The 24,427-nt window shown below is 36.5% G+C and overlaps 1 protein-coding gene across 14 annotated transcripts in view; it reads right to left on the bottom strand.

Annotated features, from left to right (window-relative positions):
• Window positions 1–24,427, bottom strand: part of kek2 (kekkon 2) — an 894,871-nt gene that overhangs the window by 191,631 nt on the left and 678,813 nt on the right. For 5 of the 14 annotated variants that reach the window (XR_010949838.1, XM_067767636.1, XM_067767646.1 and 2 more), the window contains one exon: window positions 5,541–5,565. The exons of 8 other annotated variants lie outside the window; for them this stretch is intronic. The gene's annotated coding sequence lies outside the window, so the exon portion shown is untranslated. Of the gene's footprint in view, window positions 1–5,478; window positions 5,566–24,427 lie in introns of all 14 variants that reach the window. One more of the 14 variants, XM_067767641.1, reaches the window with a different exon arrangement.

Genomic DNA, 24,427 nt, shown 5'->3' with positions numbered 1-24,427 from the left:
TATACATGTACGAATTTTCCTATGTAATTTCTTAATATGTCATCTACGCATCTTTGAAATATTGAAGGTGCATTCTTTAGTCCAAACGGCAGCCTTAAGAATTCATATTTTGCTCCGTTTATGCTAAAGGCTGTCTTTTCGGTGTCTGACTCCTTGATTTTTATCTGATGGAAACCTGCTTCCAAATCTAGGGTTGTAAAAACAGTTGCTTTACCTAAATTCTGTATTGTCATGTTGACATCAGGTATGGGATATCTATCGGTAATGGTTTCGCTATTCAATTTCTGGAAGTCTATGACCATTCTTCTCTTAGGGTTTCCTAACTCGTCAGTTCCTTTCTTTGGTACAGTCCAAATAGGTGAGTTATAGGGACTCTTACTGGGTTTAATTATATTATTCTCTAGCATTTTATTTATTTCTTTATTTATGAAATTATTGTCTGAAGAGGGGTAAGGGTACTGTTTCGTCCATATTGGCTCTTCAGTTTTAGTGCGAATCGTGGCTTCAATTGTTTTTGTAAATGGTAAAATAGGATTTGTTTCCTCATTAATTCTCATAATTTCTTCAACCTCTTTCTTATATTTGCTCTCATCTATTGTGAAATTTACTTGACTGACATCCATTTCTTTTTTCTTCTGCTCTGTTCTCCTGACATACATCATTTTATATTCGAACAGATCTATCTTAGCCTTCATTTCTCTCAAGGATTGTTCTCCTAATATCATATCAAATTCTTTTAATTCTTCGATTTCAAAAAATACTAATTCTTGTCCTAGCATTCTTATCTTCTTAGCTGAGTTTATTGTGTTTGAACCATTCAGAGTTCTACTAACAAATTGTTTAACTGGAAAGGTCTTTCCATTTGGAATATTTTTCCTAATATAGTTTAATGTCGAGCCTGTGTCTATTAAAGCTAAAAGTTTTTTATTATCATGTAAAATAATCGTAAGACACGGCAGATTATTTACTCGTCTAAAAAAGTAGCTCTATTTTCAAATTCACTTTCATCTACATTTACCTTTAATGACTGATCACTATTACTATCCGTTATTTGATTGATCCTTTGTAGTTTCTGAGGTACTATATTATATCTTGATGACGTTGGTTGGTGGTTTCGTTTAAATGGTTCTCCTCTATTGGGATTAAAAGGTGCATATCCTGCTCTTTGTCGTTCATAGTTGTTTCTGAAAGGATTCTGTTGATACGATTGCTGTTGTTGATGCTAATTATTCGTGGATTGCCGGAATCTTCCTATTGATGTATCCACGTCCATTGGTGTCGGGTTTGATCTTCCCATATGGGGAATAGGTTGAACTCCTGGTTGATACCTCCTTTCATTTTGTGGCTGTTTAGGGTAGTTATACGCTTCTCGTCGTATCGGATTATTCTGCCTTTTATAAAGAATCTCCGTGGCAATTGCGTATGCACTTTCTAAATCTCTTGGTTTTGCTGCATATAATGTGTGTTGAGTAAATTCATCATTTATGCCATTGCGGAAGCAATCTATGGCCATTTATTTTGTGACCTGCTGTAGAGAGTGAGTATTCCCTGGGTAATCAATTTCACATTTAGTCATTGCTAAATTAAAGATTTGACAGATCTTGCTGTGGAATTCGGATAGCGTCTGTTTTCCTTGTATTTGTCTTTTCATTTCCTCTATGAGGGCGTTATAGCTTCTAGTATCGGCGTAGCTGTAATCTAGGCGATTGAGTATTGCTTGTAAGTGGAACACTGTGCCGTGATTCTGTAGAAGAGTTGCTGGTTCTCCTTCGATCTTCGTGTGACGTATTATAAATAATGCATCGTAATATGGTTTGGTATTAATAAAGGCTTCTATGGGACTCATTGCTGATATAATGGTTGCCCTCCATGTCCTGTATTTGGATGTGTCTCCGTTGAACACTGGTAGCCGTTCGAATAGTCTCAGATTTATTTCATTTGCATTGTTTATCCTGGGACTTATCGGTTGGAATTCTTCGATATTAGGTACTTGCGCTTGCCGCAGCTGGGCTAATTGTGCTTCTATAGCGGCATGAGCTTGTTCCAAGGTTACTAACCTTGCTTCCATAATGATTCCCCTGCTTTGGTCAAACACTTGTAATCGTTTTTTGCGGAAGAGGTCCAGTTTTATTTTCTGGTTCTCCTTGTCCTCTTTTTCAGGACGTGTGGAATTTGATTTTTTAGGAGTTCCTTTTATTATTCACTTATTTACTTATTGAGCCCCCAGTTAAATATGTACTTTCGATTTTAAATAAAACAATATACTTTATTTGTATCTATGTATATGTACTTTAATGAATTCTAAACTGAAGTTCATATGCTTCAGTGTAATAGAAGACTAACTTATTTCTATGCTTAATCGTCTATTTATATGCTCTGGTTTCTTTTGTTTAGTGGCTGCTGATAATGTTCAAAAAAGGATCTTGCTGATAATGTTTAAGTAGAAATCTTATCTATGCTTACAATGGTTGAATAGGAATCTTTTGTTGGCTGATAATATTTTATTTGGTTTTGTTTATGTTTGTATTTGGTTTATGTTTAAATAGAAATCTTATCTTTGCTTACAATGTTTTGGTTTCTGATAATGGTTAATAGATAGATAGACAATGTTTAAAGAGGACCATACTTTTTATGTAAACTACTGATTCTATATCATACATGGGATGATGTTATCGGTACAGTAGTGTATTTTCTGTTGCACTAACTCGCGGGTCTCCTAGATTACAACTGAACTCAATGCATAAGGCTGTAGGATACACGGGCTTTGAGTTAGCCAAGTAATCGCTGATCAGTTGCGACCCACTTATGCAGGAAACGATCGAACACGTTTTGTGCTGCTCGTACTTTGCGCTTGCCAAGCTAAGATTGCAGCTGTTAGTAGTGGTACAGCTGTCAGATCGAGAAGTTTCTAATTACATAGTTTTTTTTTCCTAGAAATTTTCTAATATTTGCAAAGAGGAGTCCACATTTTGACTGAAACCCCCAGCTGGTCGTGAAACAAACTTCTGACAATCCAACCTAACCAACAACCTATTGTAGACTAGCGATACACCTTTATTCTGAGCTGGATAGCAGGCGGTCTGCTGAAATTTTCGGGCTCTTCATGGCTCATTTATCAATGGTGGTAAGAGTTCTAGCAGGTCAGTGCCCAAAAGGAGTCCACACGGTACGTTTCAGCATACCGGAAACTCCCACTTGCCCAAGTTGCATGGACGACGACAAAGCGGAATCATGGAAACACTTCATGCTTCACTCGCAAACTTTTGTAGAATTAGGCGAAGGAATTTCGGTGTCGGAAGACTTATCGAAGATCGGTCTACTTCGAGGGTGCATCGTTACAACAAACGACTTTATAAGTAGCTCTCATGACCTATGTCGACTTAGGCACTTTACACTTTATACGTGAGTTTTAATACGTTATTTAGTTAAAGCTTTCATATCTTATTGTAAAAAACATTTTTCTGCTGAGTTTTAACACAAAAAAATTCTGCTTGTGTTGTATTACTATTTATAGCTTCATATATTTACCAGTAAGCCCACATCTTCCCACAAAATTATTGTTCGAGTATAACAGGCTACGAATAGATTCGGTAATTGTACAGCCTTTTAGGGTATGCGAGAGTCTATGATGTTGCTGTCAGTCCGTTTGCCTAGCTTTGCTAGTATCTTCCAATGTTAAGTCTTGGGTAAAGTACGCTGCTGTCGGAGGTCTCGTTGAGAGGGCACGAGGTGTGCATTTACTTCGATGTCCAAGAAGCGGTCATAGTGTTTTACTTCACCATCACTTCAAATAAGGTGGCTTACAGCTGCAAAAGGCCTATTCAAGCCGCAGCTAACTTCAAAAGAATAACCCTTGTATCGGTACCTGATCGCAGAGAGATTGAGGAGAGAAAGTAGACAAAGTATAGAAGGCAGGAGGAGAAACATATATCTATGACATGTTCGAGGAGCCAACAGAATCCAACTGATGCTCGTCAAGCGCATGCCAAAACAAGAAGTAAACCTGGCCGAATTACGACAGTAGCAGAAAACAGGATCTGCTAAATAGGCCAAGGTAATCACGGGACAACAACCGCTCGGCCTGAATGCTGAGAGAATGAGGCAAGCAAAGAAACAGTTGTTTAACATCTGCGTGTTTGACCTGCCTTAGCTTACACATAAAACAAGTTGGTCCAGTACCGCCAATTTGTAAACAAATTAAAAGGACACGGCGCAAATTGGAAGAAAAGCTCGGTCTAAAATCTTTTCGGAGGTTATCGCGCCTTAAATTTCTATTGTGTGTGCCAGTATTTTAAACGGATCACTGACATGTCATACTAATAACAAAAGCAATTGTTTCCAGGGAATGTGCATCAAAATGGTTCCCCATGCGTTCCTTGTGCGCGGGCTGTGGTATCCGGGCGCCACTGCAACAAACGGCCTGTTCTTGTACAGCAGGTGGTCTCTCGAATACCTGCAATAACTACGACTACTACCAAGTTAAATGGGACAACAACAACAACAACAACAATGCCTTTTACAATGTTTTTAAATTTAAAAATAACATGTTTTCTTTTATTTTATGTAAGGGTGGGAGAACATTACCCAAAATTTTTCGAATAATGGGTTGATTAAATTTAGGTTCCTAATTTACTTAGTTTAGTAAGAAAATTAGTATTTTGATTTTAAATGATAATTCTTAAAACATTTTTTTATAGAAGAAAAATTTTAGATTAAATTTTTGTTAAAATAAAGTACGGCAGCATAACCTCTCAAGATATTTTATGCCGAGCTTCTTTTCCAATTCTCATCCTGCTTCTTTTTAATTTTTCCTATATTGGCGGGACGGAACCTTCACCCACGGTCTCCGGTGTGGTAGACGCAGCATGCTACCACCACACAATGGCAGCCGCCATTTTCACATTTTTGTTATGAACTCGAAATTAGTATGAAATGTTGGAAGTGTAATGCTTTTGCGATTTTGGACCTCAAGTAAATATCTCCATTTACTATCCTTTTGTAAGTTTTGATAAATTTTCTACGTTAGTTGGGTAGCTATATAGAGGGTTTCCGGTTTTCGAAGCAACGTAAACCAACATGTAAGTACATACAAATTTTTAACATTTGTGTTGCAAAATTGTTAATACAAATTTTCATACAATAAGGAATTTTTGGGTTGACTTTAGGCACCAAAACTTGTATTTTATTTAGAGAACCTAATTCTAATAAGCGTTTTTCTTTCTATATCAATAATTGTTTTATTATTAATTTTTTAGCTTATATCTGTATAAGCAGACGTTTAATGCGATTAATATATAAAACAATCACCAAAACCAAACTACAAAACAATAAACGAAGGCAGTTGATTTACAACTCACAAAATTTCACTTCTTGCCCCTGCAGCGACTGACTTGGCTTTCGGTCATAGCAACGCGGTACGTTAGAATATTTTTTCAAAGGAAGTTGCAACTCAACAGGATTAGTAGCACTCAAAATTACCTGCTTCAAAAATTTAAGACTTTGAATTATAGTTTGTATAGATATAGATTTTGATATATTACATTTTGTTCAGTGATGTAAGGTCACCTGCAAAGGAAAGAGAAAATAAGTGTATTAAGCATACAACTAAAGTCATTATTGTAATAGGCATATGTATATACTTTTCATAAAGATAGAACGATTTAAATTTGGTTTCGGGATAGTTTTGACGAACTGCCATTTTCAGTGCCAGTTTTATTGCAGAGATATCCAAAATCTCCCAATATAGATATAATTTTCATCGTTTTGGAAAATAAAGGAATAAAAAAAAAAAAACAAATAATATTCTAAAAGATACTAAAAGGTTGCAATTTTAAACTTTTTTTAATATTTTTCTTTGCGTGCAACTGTTTGTATGTCAAGCACTTGGATATGTAATTTTCCAGCATGACAAAAAAAAATGGTTTGCTGACTAGTTAGGTGCTTTTGACTGCAGGAAATTTCGAAATGCGCTTATGGCTATGTGTACTCGTATGCAAATTCCACAATTAAATTTAGCAATCTTGCAACATTTGTAAGCTGAACAAACAGCAACGCTGACAAATAGAAGCAATTGCGACAACAGTACAACTTGCATGGTTTAAAAACATTTCACCATGTACATACTAGAGGTTTACGCCGATCACTTTATCGGCGGAGGCAGCGTAGGCTTTATTATATACCGGCGGCGCTGGCATACGCCGGTGTTATTACTTTAAAAAACTTGATTTTTCTATTTAAAAATATAATATTTAGGAAAGGTTTTGTTTGTATGTATTTAAGGAAAACAACGTGTTGGCCATTTCGGAAAGATCCGGGGTTTTGCCTCCAGATCTCGCAGATCGTTCAAACATTTGCAGGAGTAGCTCTTTGCGAAGGGATTGTCCCTCGTCCACTTACTCCAGAGAGGCTTCGAACCTAACCCCGGTCTTTGGAATTGCTGCGTCTGCTGAAAAGAAATAGAGATACATAAAATAGTCATACTTTTGTCTGTATATCTCGTGCAAAGCGTAGTTTGTGGCTCCTTGGCGGTCACGCACAAAGGCAACTTACGGTTGCTATTAATGGTCTTTTAATACTCATGACGAATGAGCGAAATCTGAATATGACCACGCCCACTTTTTCGATATCGAAAATTTCGAAAAATTAAAAAAATTCCATAAGTCTATACCAAATACGAATAAAGGGATGAAACATGGTGATTGGATTGGTTCTTTGGCAAAATATAATATAAAAAAAACTTTGTAAAATGGGTGTGTCACTTACGATATTAAGTAGAAGAAAATTAAAAATTTCTGCAGGGCGAAATCAAAAGCCCTTGGAATCATGACAGGAATACTGTTAGTGGTATTGCATATATAAATAAATTAGCGGTACCCGACAGGTGATGTTCTTGGTCAAACTGGTCCACATTTTGCCCGATATCTCGAAAACGCCTTCACATATTCAACTAAGGGCCACCCCTTTTAAAACCATCATTAATACCTTTAATTTGATAGCCATATTGTACAAACACATTATAGAGTCATCCCTGGTCCACCTTTGTGGCGATATCTCCAAAAGACGTCCAGCTACAGAACTATGGCCCACTCCCTTTTACAATATCTCGAAAAGGCATCCACCTTTAGAACTATGGCCCACTCCCTTTTAAAATAGTCTTTAATACCTTCCATTTGATATCGATGTCATAAAAATACATGCCAACGTTACCCTAGGTTCATTTTCCTACATGGTAATTTTCCCTTATTTTGTCTCCAAAGCTATCAGCTGAGTATGTAATGTTCGGTTACACCCGAACTTAGCTCTCCTTACTTGTTTATTTTATATTTATGTTACAAATCGCTTAGATATGTACATCTGTTCACTATATATTTCTTATCTTATACAGCCGATTATAAGGATATTACGAATGGGATAACATTATTGTTCAGTCCCATTCATGAAGTCTTCGACACAGCTGAAGACAATTACGTCCTTACTTGTTTTTTTTTTTTTAATTCCAAATAGGTGGCAACCAACACCCTTAGTGGTAACACGTAGGTAGAAAGTCTAAGAATTTGATACACTATCTATTTACAAAATTTCAATCAATTGGGTTTAGCCATTTTCGAGAACGTTCCGGATATACAAAAAAAAACATATAGAAATTAGTGAGAGTAGTGTGTGCACTTTTCTTTATTTAATCATTAAAAATACAGTCACGGTCTTAATACTACAGTTCAGTTATGCAATCATAAATAAAACAAACAATAACAATAAATTTTTCTTTTGAATAGGAATAAGTAAATATTTTTCCCAAAACACGCTTATTTCATTTCGATAGAATATAATTTGTTATATTGAAATTGTTAGTTTCTAAGAACAAAAACAGTTTGTTCACTTGTTTAAATACAAGATGAAAAGGTTTTGTTTGTATGGTTGTATTTAACGAAACCAACGTTTTGGCCATTTCGGAAAGATCCGGGGTTTTTTCCTCAAAATCTTGCGGATCGTTAAAAAGGTTTCAGGAGCAGCTCCTTACGGAGGAACCATGCTTAGTTTACTTTCTCCAGCGAGGCTTCGAACTTAATCCCGGTCTAAGGAACTGGTACTGTTGCCTGTATGTCTCGTACAAAGCGTAGTTTCACCGATAGAGATGTTCTAACTCCTAATACTCGTTGTCCACACAATTTCTTTAAATCATTTGTGACTCCTTACTGGCCACACACAAAGGCGATTTACGGTTGCTATTAATGGTCTTTTAATACTCATGACTTTCGTCACACTGTTTGCAACAACGCTGGCCTATTGTTAATCGCTCCCGTGGGCGCCTTTGGTTTTTTGGGCACCACCTGCCAACACAAAAGCTATAGGATTGCGACTTCGAACTCATACCTGCCGAGCACTACCAGAGAAACACCTTGACACATTAGGCAGTTACTATTCTACCAATGATGCCGTCCTCGAAATCATAAGCAGTACAAGTGGATATTATTACGTAACTCATGGGAGAAAATAGTAGGTATAATCCTACATAATCTAAATTTTACAAGGACCCTGGAAAACATTTTTTTTAAATGTAGACCAAAATTTGCAGACGTTTTCGTTAAACTAAAACAATATTTTAGAATGAAAGTCGACCGATTTTATGTTGAAAGATGTTAAGGTTATATGCTCAATCCAAACGGTTGCTTTCCGGCCTTTTGATACAAGAATTCTTATGAATATATCTCTAATGTGAACTCGCGATATCTTATGAATGCGCTGGTTTATTAAACAGTAGGGAAATTGTGATTGCAGCTGCGCATTGGCTGACAAAGAAAAAAACAAAATTAATCGCGGTTACAGCTGGTGTAACCAATATAGCACTCGAAGCTGGACAATGTCGCATAGGGAATAAGACATTTATTCCACTTGGTTATAGAACCAAATCAAATAATACATATATAGGTGCTATTAAAGTGAATGCACCCTTCATCCTGGGTTCTATAGTAGGCATAATTCCACTTTGCAGTAGTCAATTAACACAAAACACACCACTGCGAGTCAGTGGATGGCGTTCAATAAGTATAGACCGTAAGGATCATGTAGCTGAACTCCGGACTACTGCCCTGCCCCTACTGGCGACGACAATTTGTATGGTCATTTATGCAGCAGGAGGAGTAACTTTAACTAAACCAATGATTTGTTCTGGACTTGATAATTTTGATGCATGTTGAGGTGATTCTGGATTACCAGGCGTTGTGAGATGAGAACGTCCTGCGGTGGTATCATTTGGGAGCGGCTGTAGAGGCTCCGAAATTCCAGGTGTATATACGAATATAACTAATGAGAAATTTCTAAACTTTATAAACCAAGTGATGAATTGTTAATTTGCAGAACGCCCCATTTCAGATTTTTTGTCTTAAACGACCAAACTTACGTCAAAGCATATTGAATTTATGCTCAAATAGGGCGTAATCGAAATGGAAGCTGAGATACATAGTGTACCATACTAAGTGTGTCAACTAAGTGATAAACGTCAACATTACAAACAGCCTCGCTCACCTGATGCAAATCTCAGGTCTAGAGTTGCATTTTTGGTACGTAAGAATACTTAAAGCTGAGTTGCATTTGATTGTTTAAAAAAATTTTGTGGTATTTAAAAATGAAAAGGTTAAATATATTTCCGCAGAAATATAAACAATTGAAGATATGTGATCTCCAACAATGCGAAAACCTACGGAAAGCAAAATTCATTTAAACTGGAGTGAAAAAAGTCAGGAGAAACTTAACAAAATATAGAAAGCCGCACGTGTAACATATTTCCGGAATTAATTGACGCATATACCAGCGAAATGAAAGAACGCGCCTTTGACAAAAAATTTTGCTATGCTTTTTCAAAAAAAAAAAAAAAATTCCTAGTAATTGTTTGTTTATATATATGTATGTATATTTGCGCAGTTGAATTGTGTTATCAAATTGATATATCTATAATGACTGTATTTTTTAAACGGTTTTATTTAGCTTGACTCTGTGTAGCGGCCGGCCGGCCGTTGTTTACGAATTTTGTAATTAAAATTTAAGTAACTTCCCGATAAGATACCAGCTTGACACTTAGAATATAGTTTAGAACTTGATGACAATGCAATAATAAGAAGAAAAAGTCCGATAGGTGGCGCTTGGATCGAAATATTTCAAGAATCGTATTTGTGGTCCGATTTGGCTCATATTTTGAATATTCCATACAGTCCGGTAGAAGTGACATCAAAATAGTTTGGAGTTCGAGGAAAGAAAAGCATACGTGGCGCTGAGTCGAGTAAAGTCTTTGGAAGCATTATGTATTGAGGACTTAGATTGTAACGAATTGTCAGGAAAGAGACATGCAATAATCTTATCTTAATAAAATAATAAATAAAATATCTTAATCTTATTAATATTATAAATGCGAAAGTTTGGACGTTTAGATATATGGAATTTCTGAATGATTTTCGGAATACGTCCGGGATCCCGTCAAAGTTATTTCGGGGTCATTTGGGGATCCTTCCAGCATCATTTCTGGATCCCGTCAGGGTCATTTCGGGACTTTTTCGGGATTATTTGGGGATCCTTCTGGTATCATTTCTGGATAGTTTTCGGGATCCCTCCGGGTTCCCGTGAAGACTATATCGCAACTTTTTCGGGAGTATTCCTTCTGGGATCATTTCTGGATCGTTTTCTGGATCCCGTTAAGGTCATTTCGGGAATCACGTCAGAAAGTTTTCACGGATTTTGATGAAATTTTTGGACAAAGATATACAATAATTACTGGCTAAACATTTTTCGAAAAAAAATTTATACAGATAATTTCAACCTAGAGCCTTGGGTACTTTTACTTTAAAGTATGTACTTCTTAAAAGCTTCAATAGAATATGTGTATGTAGAACGTAATAGTAACCTACTTGCATAATCGCATTATTCGTTTTAGAATAGTCCGAAGCAATTCAAACTTTTGTCAATTACGGTTCGAATCTCGGTGAAACCTTTGATAACATTACGAAATTGCCTGATGATGATTACGTTGGTGGTTTTCGAAATGGATCCATCGCAATATGCCAGTAAATTTTTCTTTCCTTCTTTTCAGTTTCTCTTAGAAAAAATATAGTAATTGAATATTCAATTATTATAAGCCGGTGTTAAGCTCATGAATTAATAATAATAAAATACTTTTCGTATCTGAATTTCAAACCTATATTGGAACTTTAAACAAATGGGTCAAGCCGCAATCCTCAGTGACAACAACTAAGTAAAAGGTATTAGAATCTAACACATTATCGATGTACCAAATTCCACCCAAATCGATTGATCCGTTTCCGAGATAGTGGGTGATAAACACTGTAGTATACGTAATAATTATATCAGGGGGCAACAATAAGTGGCAACCATACTAAGAAACATCTCTATTGGAATTCTGAGTGAAACACCTTCCATTTAGTACCCATGCTGGCATATCTCATCGTATTTTTATACTCAGTTCAGCAGAGCTGACAGAGTATATTAAGTTTGATTGGATAACGGTTGGTTGTACATATATAAAGGAATCGAGATAGATATAGACTTCCATATATCAAAATAATCAGGATCGAAAAAAAATTTGATTGAGCCAGGTCCGTGCGTCCGACCGTCCGCCCATTAACACGATAACTTGAGTAAATTTTGAGGTATCTTGATAAAATTTGGTATGTAGGTTCCTTAGCACTCACCTCAGACCGCTATTTAAAATGAACGATATCGGACTATAACCACGCCCACTTTGTCGATATCGAAAATTTCGAAAAACCGAAAAAGTTCGATAATTCATTACCAAAGAGAGATAAAGCGACGAGACTTGGTAGATGAGTTGAATTTATGACGCAGATTAGAAAATTAGTAAAATTTTGGACAATGGGCGTGGCACCGCCCACTTTTAAAAGAAGGTAATTTAAAACCTTCAAGGTTCGAATCGAGCTCAAGGACAGAACAATAATTTTTTTCTAATGATAATTATTGTAATTTTTAATTTTTTTAAATTTGAAAAATTGTATTTTGTTTTTGGAATAGTAAGTAGAAAATTTTTCGATTCGAACCTTGAATGATTTATCAATAGGCCGATAAAAAAACAAAAACAATTGGTAATTTAAAATTTTGCAAGCTGTAATTTGTCAGTTGTTGAAGATATTATAATGAAATCTGGCAGGGACGTTACTCCTATTACTATATGTACGCCTAATAAAAATTAGCAAAATCGGAGAAGGACCACGCCCACATTTAAAAAAAATTTTTTTTAAATAAAATTTTAACAAAAAATTTAATATCTTTACAGTTATAAGTAAATTATGTCAACATTCAACTCCCGTAATGATATGGTGCAACAAAATACAAAAATAAAAGAAAATTTCAAAATGGGCGTGGCTCCGCCCTTTTTCATTTAATTTGTCTAGGATACTTTGAACGCCATAAGTCGAACAAAACTTAACCAATCCTTTTGAAATTTGGTAGGGGCATAGATTTTATGATGTTAACTGTTTTCTGTGAAAACGGGCGACATCGGTTGATGCCACGCCCAGTTTTTATACACAGTCGTTCGTATGTCCTTCCGCATGGCCGTTAACACGATAACTTGAGCAAAAATCGACATATCTTTAATGAACTTAGTTCACGTACTTACTTGAACTCACTTTATCTTGGTATGAAAAATGAACGAAATCCAACAATGACCACGCCCAATTTTTCAATATCCAAAATTACGAAAAATGAAAAAAATGCCATAATTCTATACCAAATACGAAAAAGGGATGAAATGTGGTGAGGTAATTGGATTGGTTTACTGACGCGAAATATAACTTTAGAAAAAACTTTATAAAATGCTTGTGACATATACCACATTAAGTAGAAGAAAATGAAAAAGTTCTGCAGGGCGAAATAAAAAACCCTTAAAATCTTGGCAGGTAATATATATATAAATAAATTAGCGGTATTCAACAGATGAAGTTCTGGGTCACCCTGGTTCACATTTTGGTCGATATCTGGAAAACGCCTTCACATATACAACTACCACCACTCCCTTTAAAAACTCTCACTAATACCTTTAATTTGATACCCATATCGTACAAACACATTCTAGAGTCACCCCTGGTCCACCTTTATGGCGATATTTCGAAACGGCGTCCACCTATAGAACTAAGGCCCACTCCCTTTTAAAATACTCATTAACACCTTTCGTTTGATGCCCATATTGTACAAACAAATTCTAAGGTCACCCCTGCTCCACCTTTATGGCGATATCTCGAAACGGCGTCCACCTATGGAACTAAGGATTACTCCCTATTAAAATACTCATTAACACCTATCTTTTGATACCCATATTGTACAAAAAATTCTAGGGTCACCTCTGGTCCACCTTTATGGCGATATCTCGAAACGGCGTCCACCTATGGAACTAAGGATTACTCGCCTTTAAGATACTCATTAACACCTTTCTTTTGATACCCATATTGTACAAACAAATTCTATAGTCACCCCTGGTCCACCTTTATGGCGATATCTCGAAAAGGCGACCACCTATACAACAAACACCACTCCCTTTTAAAACCCTCATTAATACCTTTAATTTGATACCCATATTGTACAAACAAATTCTAGGGTCACCCGGGTCCACTTTTATGGCGATATCTCGAAAAGGCGTCCACCTATGGAACTAAGGATTACTCGCTTTTAAAATACTCATTAACACCTTTCATTTGATACCCATATCGTACAAACGCATTCTAGAGTCACCCCTGGTCCACCTTTATGGCGATATCTCGAAACGGCGTCCACCTGTAGAACTAAGCATCACTCCCTTTTAAAATACTCATTAACACCTTTCTTTTGATACCCATATTGTACAAACAAATTATGAGGTCACCCCTGGTCCACCTTTATGGCGATATCTCGAAACGGCGTCCACCTGTGGAACTAAGCATCACTCCCTTTTAAAATACTCATTAACACCTTTCTTTTGATACCCATATTGTACAAACAAATTCTAGGGTCACCCGGGTCCACTTTTATGGCGATATCTCGAAAAAGCGTCCACCTATGGAACTAAGGATTACTCGCTTTTAAAATACTCATTAACACCTTTCATTTGATACCCATTAGTACAAACGCATTCTAGAGTCACCCCTGGTCCACCTTTATGGCGATATCTCGAAACGGCGTCCACCTGTAGAACTAAGCATCACTCCCTTTTAAAATATTCATTAACACCTTTCTTTTGATACCCATATTGTACAAACAAATTATAAGGTCACCCCTGGTCCACCTTTATGGCGATATCTCGAAACGGCGTCCACCTGTGGAACTAAGCATCACTCCCTTTTAAAATACTCATTAACACCTTTCTTTTGATACCCATATTGTACAAACAAAATCTAGAGTCACCCCTGGTCCACCTTTATGGCGATATCTCGAAACGGCGTCCACCTATGGAACTAAGGATTACTCCCTTTTAAAATACTCATTACCACCTTTCATTTGATACTCATATCGTACAAACACATTCTAGAGTCACCCCTGCCCATCTTTATGGCGATATCTCGAAAAGGCGACCACCTATAGAACTAAGCTCCACTCCCTTTTAAAAAGACTCATTAGCACCTTTCATTTGATACCCATATCGTACAAACAAAGTCTAGAGTTACCCCGGGTCCGCCTTTATGGCGATATCTCGAAAAGGCGACCACCTATACAACTACCACTACTCCCTTTTAAAACCCTCATTAATACCTTTAATTTGATACCGATATCGTACAAACACATTCCAGAATCACCCTGGTCACCTTTATGGCGATGTCTCGAAAAGGCGTCCACCTATAGAACTAAGGCCCACTCCCATTTAAAATGCTCATTATCCCCTTTCATTTGATACCCATATCGTACAAACAAATTTTAGGGCTACCCCTGGTCCACCTTTATGGCAATATCTCGAAACGGCGTCCACCTATGGAATTAACGCCCACTCCCTTTTAAAATACTCATTAACATCTTTCGTTTGTAACCAATATTTTAAAAACGCATTCTAGAGTCACCCCTGGTCCACCTTTATGACGATATCTCGAAAAGCCGACCACCTATACAACTACCACCACTCCCTTTTAAAACCCTCATTAATACATTTAATTTGATACCCATGTCATACAAACACATTCCAGGGTTTCCCTCGGTTCATTTTCCTACATGGTTATTTTCCCTTATGTTGTCACCATAGCTTTCAACTGAGTATGTAATGTTCGGTTACACCCGAACTTGACCTTCCTTACTTGTTTTTTAATTCTAAATAGGTGGCAACCAACATCCTTAGTGGTAACACGTAGATAGAGAGTCTAAGAATGTGATACACCATCTATTTACAAAATTTCAATCAAATGGGTTTAGCCATTTTCGAGAACGTTCCCGATATACAAAAAAAAAAAACATAAAGAAATTAATGAAAGAAGTGTGTGCACTTTTCTTTATTTAATCATTAAAAATACAGTCACGGTCTTAATACTACAGTTCATTTATGCAATCATAAATAGAACAAACAATAACAATAAATTTTTCTTTTGAATAGGAATAAGTAAATATTTTTCCCAAAACACGCTTATTTCATTTCGATAGAATATAATTTGTTATATTGAAATTGTTAGTTTCTAAGAACAAAAACAGTTTGTTCACTTGTTTAAGTACAAGATGAAAAGGTTTTGTTTGTATGGTTGTATTTAACGAAACCAACGTTTTGGCCATTTCGGAAAGATCCGGGGTTTTTTCCTCAAAATCTTGCGGATCGCCAAAAATGTTTCAGGAGCAGCTCCTTACGGAGGAACCATGCTTAGTTCACTTTCTCCAGCGAGGCTTCGAACGTAACCCCGGTCTATGGAACTGGCACTGTTGCCTGTATGTCTCGTACAAAGCGTAGTTTCACCGATAGAGATGTTCTAATTCCTAATACTCGTTGTCCACACAATTTCTTTAAATCATTTGTGACTCCTTACTGGCCACACACAAAGGCGATTTACGGTTGCTATTAATGGTCTTTTAATACTCATGACTTTCGTCACACTGTTTGCAACAACGCTGGCCTATTGTTAATCGCTCCCGTGGGCGCCTTTGGTTTTTTGGGCACCACCTGCCAACACAAAAGCTATAGGATTGCGACTTCGAACTCATACCTGCCGAGCACTACCAGAGAAACACCTTGACACATTAGGCAGTTACTATTCTACCAATGATGCCGCCCTCGAAATCATAAGCAGTACAAGTGGATATTATTACGTAACTCATGGGAGAAAATAGTAGGTATAATCCTACATAATTTAAATTTTACAAGGACCTTGGTAAACATTTTTTTTAAATGTAGATCAAAATTTGCAAACGTCTTCGTTAAACTAAAACAATATTTTAGAATGAAAGTCGACAGATTTTATGTTGAAAGATGTTAAGGTTATATGCTCAATCCAAACGGTTGCTTTCCGGCCTTTTGATACAAGAATTCTTATGAATATATCTCTAATGTGAACTCGCGATATCGCATGAATGCGCTGGTTTATTAAACAGTAGGGAAATTGTGATTGCAGCTGCGCATTGGCTGACAAAGAAAAAAACAAAATTAATCGCGGTTACAGCTGGTGTAACCAATATAGCACTCGAAGCTGGACAATGTCGCATAGGGAATAAGACATTTATTCCACTTGGTTATAGAACCAAATCAAATAATACATATATAGGTGCTATTAAAGTGAATGCACCCTTCATCCTGGGTTCTATAGTAGGCATAATTCCACTTTGCAGTAGTCAATTAACACAAAACACACCACTGCGAGTCAGTGGATGGCGTTCAATAAGTATAGACCGTAAGGATCATGTAGCTGAACTCCGGACTACTGCCCTGCCCCTACTGGCGACGACAATTTGTATGGTCATTTATGCAGCAGGAGGAGTAACTTTAACTAAACCAATGATTTGTTCTGGACTTGATAATTTTGATGCATGTTGAGGTGATTCTGGATTACCAGGCGTTGTGAGATGAGAACGTCCTGCGGTGGTATCATTTGGGAGCGGCTGTAGAGGCTCCGAAATTCCAGGTGTATATACGAATATAACTAATGAGAAATTTCTAAACTTTATAAACCAAGTGATGAGTTGTTAATTTGCAGAACGCCCCATTTCAGATTTTTTGTCTTAAACGACCAAACTTACGTCAAAGCATATTGAATTTATGCTCAAATAGGGCGTAATCGAAATGGAAGCTGAGATACATAGTGTACCATACTAAGTGTGTCAACTAAGTGGTAAACGTCAACATTACAAGCAGCCTCGCTCACCTGATTGAAATCTCAGGTCTAAGTTGCATTTTTGGTACGCAAGACTACTTAAAACTGAGTTGCATTTGATAGTTTAAAAAAATTTAGTGGTATTTAAAAATGAAAAGGTTAAATATATTCCGCAGAAATATAAATAATTGAAGATATGTGATCTCCAACAATGCGAAAACCTACGGAAAGTAAAATTCATTTAAATTGGAGTGAAAACAGTCAGGAGAAACTTAACAAAATATAGAAAGCCGCACGTGTAACATGTTTTCGGAATTAATTGACGCATATATCAGCGAAATGAAATGAACGCGCCTTTGACAAAAAATTTGCCTATGCTTTTTCTAAAAAAAAAAAAAATTCCTAGTAATTGTTTGTTTATTTATATGTATGTATATTTACACAGTTGAATTGTGTTATCAAATTGATATGTCTACAATGACTGTATTTTTTAAACGGTTTTATTTTGCTTGACTCTGTGTGGCGGCCGGCCGGCCGTTATTTACGAATTTTGTAATTAAAATTTAAGTAACTTCCCGATAAGCTACCAGCTTGAAACTTAGAATATAGTTTAGAACCCGAAGACAATGCAATAATAAGAAGAAAAAAGGTCCGATAGGTGGCGCTTGGATCAAAATATTTCAAGAATCGTATTTGTGGTCCGATTTGGCTCATATTTTGAATATTCCATACAGTCCGGTAGAAGTGACATCAAAATAGTTTGGAGTTCGAGGAAAGAAAAGCATACGTGGCGCTGAGTCGAGTAAAGTCTTTGGAAGCATTATGTATTGAGGACTTAGATTGTAACGAATTGTCAGGAAAGAGACATGCAATAATCTTATCTTAATAAAATAATAAATAAAATATCTTAATCTTATTAATATTATAAATGCGAAAGTTTGGACGTTTAGATATATGGAATTTCTGAATGATTTTCGGAATACGTCAGGGATCCCGTCAAAGTTATTTCGGGGTCATTTGGGGATCCTTCCAGCATCATTTCTGGATCCCGTCAGGGTCATTTCGGGACTTTTTCGGGATTATTTGGGGATCCTTCTGGTATCATTTCTGGATAGTTTTCGGGATCCCTCCGGGTTCCCGTGAAGACTATATCGCAACTTTTTCGGGAGTATTCCTTCTGGGATCATTTCTGGATCGTTTTCTGGATCCCGTTAAGGTCATTTCGGGAATCACGTCAGAAAGTTTTCACGGATTTTGATGAAATTTTTGGACAAAGATATACAATAATTACTGGCTAAACATTTTTCGAAAAAAAATTTATACAGATAATTTCAACCTAGAGCCTTGGGTACTTTTACTTTAAAGTATGTACTTCTTAAAAGCTTCAATAGAATATGTGTATATAGAACGTGATAATAACCTAGTTGCATAATCGCATTATTCGTTTTTGAATAGTCCGAAGCAATTCAAACTTTTGTCAATTTCTGGATGGTTTTCAGGATTCGTCCGGGATCCCGTCAGGGTACTTCTGAACTTTTTCGGGATTATTTGGGGACCCTTTAGGGGCATTTCATGACTTTTTCTGTATTATTTCGGGACCGTTTTGGGATCATTTGAGGACCCTTCCGAGGTCATTTCTGGATCCGTCCGGGATGCCGTAGGAGTCATTTCGAGATTTTTTGGTTATTTTTTTGGGATAGGTTTGGGACCCTTCCGGGATCATTTCTATATCCTTGCGGGATCCCATCGGGGTCATTTTCTGATTATTTCGGGATCATTTTGGGACCCTTCCGGAATCATTTCTGTATGGTTTTCGCGATCCGACGTGGATCCATTCGGGGTCATTTCGGAACTATTTCTGGACTATGTCGTGATAATTTAGGTACCTTTCCTGGATATTTTCTGGATGGTTTTTGAGATCCGTTTTTTTTGGGGCTATTCCGGGAACTTTTGGAGACCCTTCCGAGGCATTTCTAGATGGTTTTCGGGATCCGTCCGCGATAACATCGGGGTCATTTCGTGGCTTTTTCTTGATAAATTCGGAATCATTTGGGGATCGTATCAGGTTATCAGCTCATTTAGTTCTTTTGTTACTCAATTACAAAAATAAAATGCATTAGACAGAAAAAAAATTTTAAACAGATAACTCGCTAAGCAGGCTAACGTGAATAACCCATATATTTCATTGCTTGCGGACAGGGCCGCGGGTAAAGGCTAGTATAGCATATATTGTTGTCTGAAAAAATCATAGAGGTCGGTGGTATATATATTATATACCCCATATAAACTCTACTCACTAAATATTTCAGGTAAATTAAAAGACACCTAGAAATGTATGTTAGAAGAGGATCGTGAAAACGCAAAGACAGAGGGGCAAATCGCAAAAATATTTTTTGAATACGCTCAAGTCGGTCTATATGGCAGGCATGGTACGGCCTCCAAATGAAAACAGCATATTCTAGTTTAGACCACACTAGGGTTGTAAAAAAAAGTTTTAAAGTATAAGGGTCGCTAAAGTCCATATTGAAACGGCGAATGAACGCGAGTGTGGAATAAGACTTGGCAATGACATAATTAATCAGACTGTGAAATTGAAACTTCGCATCAAAAACTACACCAAGATCGATATTTCATCAACAACCCTCAGCGTAGAGTCCCCAATATGATAAGAAACAGGAAGAACATTTTGAGTTTTAGCAAAGGTAATACTAAAACATTTACTTATATTTAAAAGCAGACGATTCTGTCTACACCAGTTCATTACGCTTGGAGCATAGTGGACTCAGATTGAGTCGTGATTGATGCAAAAATCTTCAAGTCATCAGCATAGAATAAGAATTCAGCATAACTGAAACAATGACGTATGTCATTAATAACGATAACAAATAATAAGGGTCCCAACACGCTCCTTTGTTATACACCAGAGGTGGCAGTAAACGACCGTGAACAGATACCATCTACCAAAACAACACAGCTACGATCTGCCAAGTAAGATCGCACCCAAGATAGCATACTAGAATGGTAGCCCAAGCCAGCAAGTTTGGATATTGGTATTGAATGGTTGACTTTGCCAAAAGCCTTCGAAAAATCAGTATAGAAAGTATATAATTGTGCTCTCCTGTTAAATGAAAAAATGCAAAATTCATAAATTTAGATTAGTTACAGTTGATCTTCCAGGCATGAAAACATGCTTATTAGGTGAAATCAAGGTCTTTACTGCGAAGTATATTTTATCCTTAACTACAATTTCAAACAATTTCCAGACAGTGTAAAATTTAGAAAAAAGGCGGTAGTTAGCAACATTGTTTGTATTACCATTCTTGAATATCGGGATAATAGACGTTACTTTCCAAGCGTTTATGAAGTCTCCACTCCTGAGAGATTTATTGAAAATTAATAAGATTGAATACGCAATTGTTGCAATATTTTTAAACAAAAACAAGTAAGGAAGGTTAAGTTCGGTTGTAACCGAACATTACATACTCAGTTGAGAGCTATGGAGACAAAATAAGTAAAATCACCATGTAGGGAAATGAACCTAGGGTAACCCTGGAATGTGGTTGTATGACATGTGTATCAAATGGAAGGTATTAAAGAGTATTTTAAGAGAGAGTAGGCCATAGTTCTATGGATGGAAGGCATTTAGGGATATCGCCATAAAGGTGGACCAGGGGTGCCTCTAGAATATGTTTGTACGATATGGGTATCAAATGAAAGGTGTTAATGAGTATTTTAAAAGGGAGTGATCCTTAATTCCATAGTTGGACGCCTTTTCGAGATATCGCCATAAAGGTGGACCAGGGGTGACTTTAGAATATGCTTGTACGATATAGGTATCAAATGAAAGGTGTTAATGAGTATTTTAAAAAGGCGTGGGGCTTAGTTCTATAGGTGGACGCCCTTTCGAGATATCACCATAAAGGTGGAACAGGGGTGACTCTAGAATGAGTTTGTACGATATGGGTATCAAATTAAAGGTATTAATGAGAGTTTTAAAAGGGAGTGGTGGTAGTTGTATATGTGAAGGCATTTTTCAGATATCGACCAAAATGTGGACCAGGGTGACCCAGAGCATCATCTGTTGGATACCGCTAATTTATTTATATATGTAGTACCTGACAAGATTTTAAGGGCTTTTTATTTCGCCCTGCAGAACTTTTTCATTTTCGTCTACTTAATGTGGTATATGTCACAACCAATTTATAAAGTTTTTTCTAAAGTTATATTTCGCGTCAATAAAACAATCCAATTACCTTACCATGTTTCATCCTTTTTTTCGTATTTGGTATATAATTATGGCATTTTTTTCATTTTTCGCAATTTTCGATATCGAAAAATTGGGCGTGGTCATAGTCTGATTTCGGCCATTTTTTACACCAATATAAAGTGAGTTTAGATAAGTACGTGAACTGAGTTAAGTAAAGATATATCGACTTTTGCTCAAGTTATCGTGTTAACGGCCGAGCGGAAGGACAGACGGTCGACTGTGTATAAAAACTGGGCGTGGCTTCAACCGATTTCTTCCTTTTTCACAGTGAACAGTTAGCGTCATAAAATCTATGCCTCTACCAAATTTCACAAGGATTGGTCAATTTTTGTTCGACTTATGGTATTAAAAGTATCCTAGGCAAATTAAATGAAAAAGGGCGGAGCCACCCCCATTTTGAAATTTTCTTTTATTTTTGTATTTTGTTGCACTATATCATTACTGCAGTTGAATGTTGACATAATTTACTTTTATACTGTAAAGATATTAAATTTTTTGTTAAAATTTTACTTTAAAAAAATTTGGTCCGTCTCCGATTTTGCTAATTTTTATTAAGCGTACATATAGTAATAGGAGTAACGTTCCTGCCAAATTTCATCATGATATCTTCAACGACTGCCAAATTACAGCTTGCAAAAATTTTAAATTACCTTCTTTTGACAGCGGGCGGTGCCACGCCCATTGTCCAAAATTTTACTAGTTTTCTATTCTGCGTCATAAGTTCAACTCACCTACCAAGTTTCATTGCTTAATCCACATTTGGTAATGAATTATCGCACTTTTTCGGTTTTTCGATATTTTCGATATCGAAAAAGTGGGCGTGGTTATAGTCCGATATCGTTCATTTTAAATAGCGATCTGAGATGGGCGCCCAGAAACCTACGTACCAAATTTCATCAAGATACCTCAAAATTTACTCAAGTTATCGTGTTAACGGACGGACGGACGGACGGACGGACATGGCTCAATCAAATTTTTTTTCGATCCTGATTATTTTGATATATGGAACTCTATATCTATCTCGATTCCTTTATATATGTACAACCAACCGTTATCCAATCAAACTTAATATACTCTGTGAGCTCTGCTCAACTGAGTATAAAAATGCGAAGCCTTATACCGAACCTAAATTACTTGGACCAAATTTTGCATAATCGTCGACCCATATCTATTGGAATGTGTTGGCAACTAAATAATATTTTTACTAAGATATATTTAACAATCTTTTGCAAGTTTAAGTCTTTCGCTTAAAATTTTCATATCATCCGAAATATAGCACTACGAAAAGGAGTTCGTCTTGATTCGTTTCCAAAGGGGATTTTACAAAGGGGACTGGTCCTATTGTTCCCCTTCGGGTGTAAATGGGTACAATTAGTGGTCTCTTCATAGGACATGGTCAAACAAAAGGCAAAAGCTCAACTCATGCAAATATATCAAAGCTGGCATAAGTAGCATACTCATTCCGGATACATCCTAGACTAATCGCATTTATTGCAGGGTAGCTATATAACTCGCTCCGCCCGATAACAAATTTTGTTGCAATCTTTTTGTACAGCATTTGGAACAAACTTAGCAATGATCTTAGTAGGCGTAAAGAGAAAAAAAAAATGTTAAACCAAAGAAGTTAAAGTTTAAACGAAAGAAAAATCAGATTTTCAACTAATTGCTTTTGCAACTCTTCCAACTGGAGCATAAAGACTGGAAGCAGCAAATTGCTAGCTAATGAAAATTGGCTGTGTTCAATGATTTTTCAAAAACAAGTAGAGAAAATGAAGGAGCAAGAAAAAAGGAAACTTTTTGTAGTACAAAATAACTACGAAAAAAAAAATATTTTTAAATTAACAGGGTTGATTATGTACTTGATTTCGTTTTTTAAGCAGTTTTTTCTTATATTGTTTGAATTAGATAATGATATTTAAATAAATCTTTGCCGAAGCTTTGATTGGTAAAAGTAGGATGCTTTTGCTGTTGAAGGTTTATATAACAAATTTACGTAAAAATGTAAACGCTTTTAGGGAAATATTTTAAAATTTAGTAAAGAAGCTTTCTCACACCGGGTTCAATTTACCAACATTGACTTCATACGACACGACGGACTATTGTGTGTCAACAACTGCTATCTAAGTATGCTCCATAACTGGACCATATAGTTCCGAATTTAACCTGAAAATTATTTCGAGCAGTCCAAAAATAATCTGCAAACTATAAAGAAATTCCCCAAAAGAAGCTTCAGAACAATTCTAGCATCGACAAAATGAGGTAAGGAAGTATACTGGGCAATAAACTGGAAAGATGGTTCACGGTTGGGACGAAGCGGGACGGAAAAGTGGACTTGGAATTTAAGAGTTTGCCATTAGAAAGACGACGTACGCTGCAAGTTTGCAGTTGGCCTGATTACTATTGCGTTTTCCAAGCCGAAGTTGCCAGTATTAAAGATGCGGTGAACTGAGTAACTTCCAGTGCTATTATAGTTAGAAAATTCAAGTTATACCCCGATATCCGAGCGGCAAATAAAGCCATAACTTCAACTGTGGCTCGATCTAGGTCAATATAGGAATGTCTGAGCTCCCCTAAGGTGGGCTGGAAATAAAAAAGATTAAGATCATCTATATATGTCCGGGTCATGTAAATATCACTGACAATTGACACGCGGGTCTCCTAGATTACAACTCAATGCATAAGTCTGTAGGATACACGGGCTTTGAGTCAGCCAAGTAATCGCTGATCAGTTGCGACCTACTTATGCAGGAAACGATCGAACACGTTTTGTGCTTGTACTTGGCGCTTGCCAAGCTAAGATTGCAGCTGTTAGTAGTGGTACAGCTGCCAGATCGAGAAGTTTCTAATTACATAGTTTTTTTTTTTCTAGAAATTTTCTAATATTTGAAAAGAG

This window comes from Eurosta solidaginis, chromosome 2, assembly GCF_040869045.1.
Source record: "Eurosta solidaginis isolate ZX-2024a chromosome 2, ASM4086904v1, whole genome shotgun sequence".
Taxonomy (NCBI): domain Eukaryota; kingdom Metazoa; phylum Arthropoda; class Insecta; order Diptera; family Tephritidae; genus Eurosta; species Eurosta solidaginis.
This window is presented reverse-complemented; position numbering and strand designations above follow the sequence as displayed.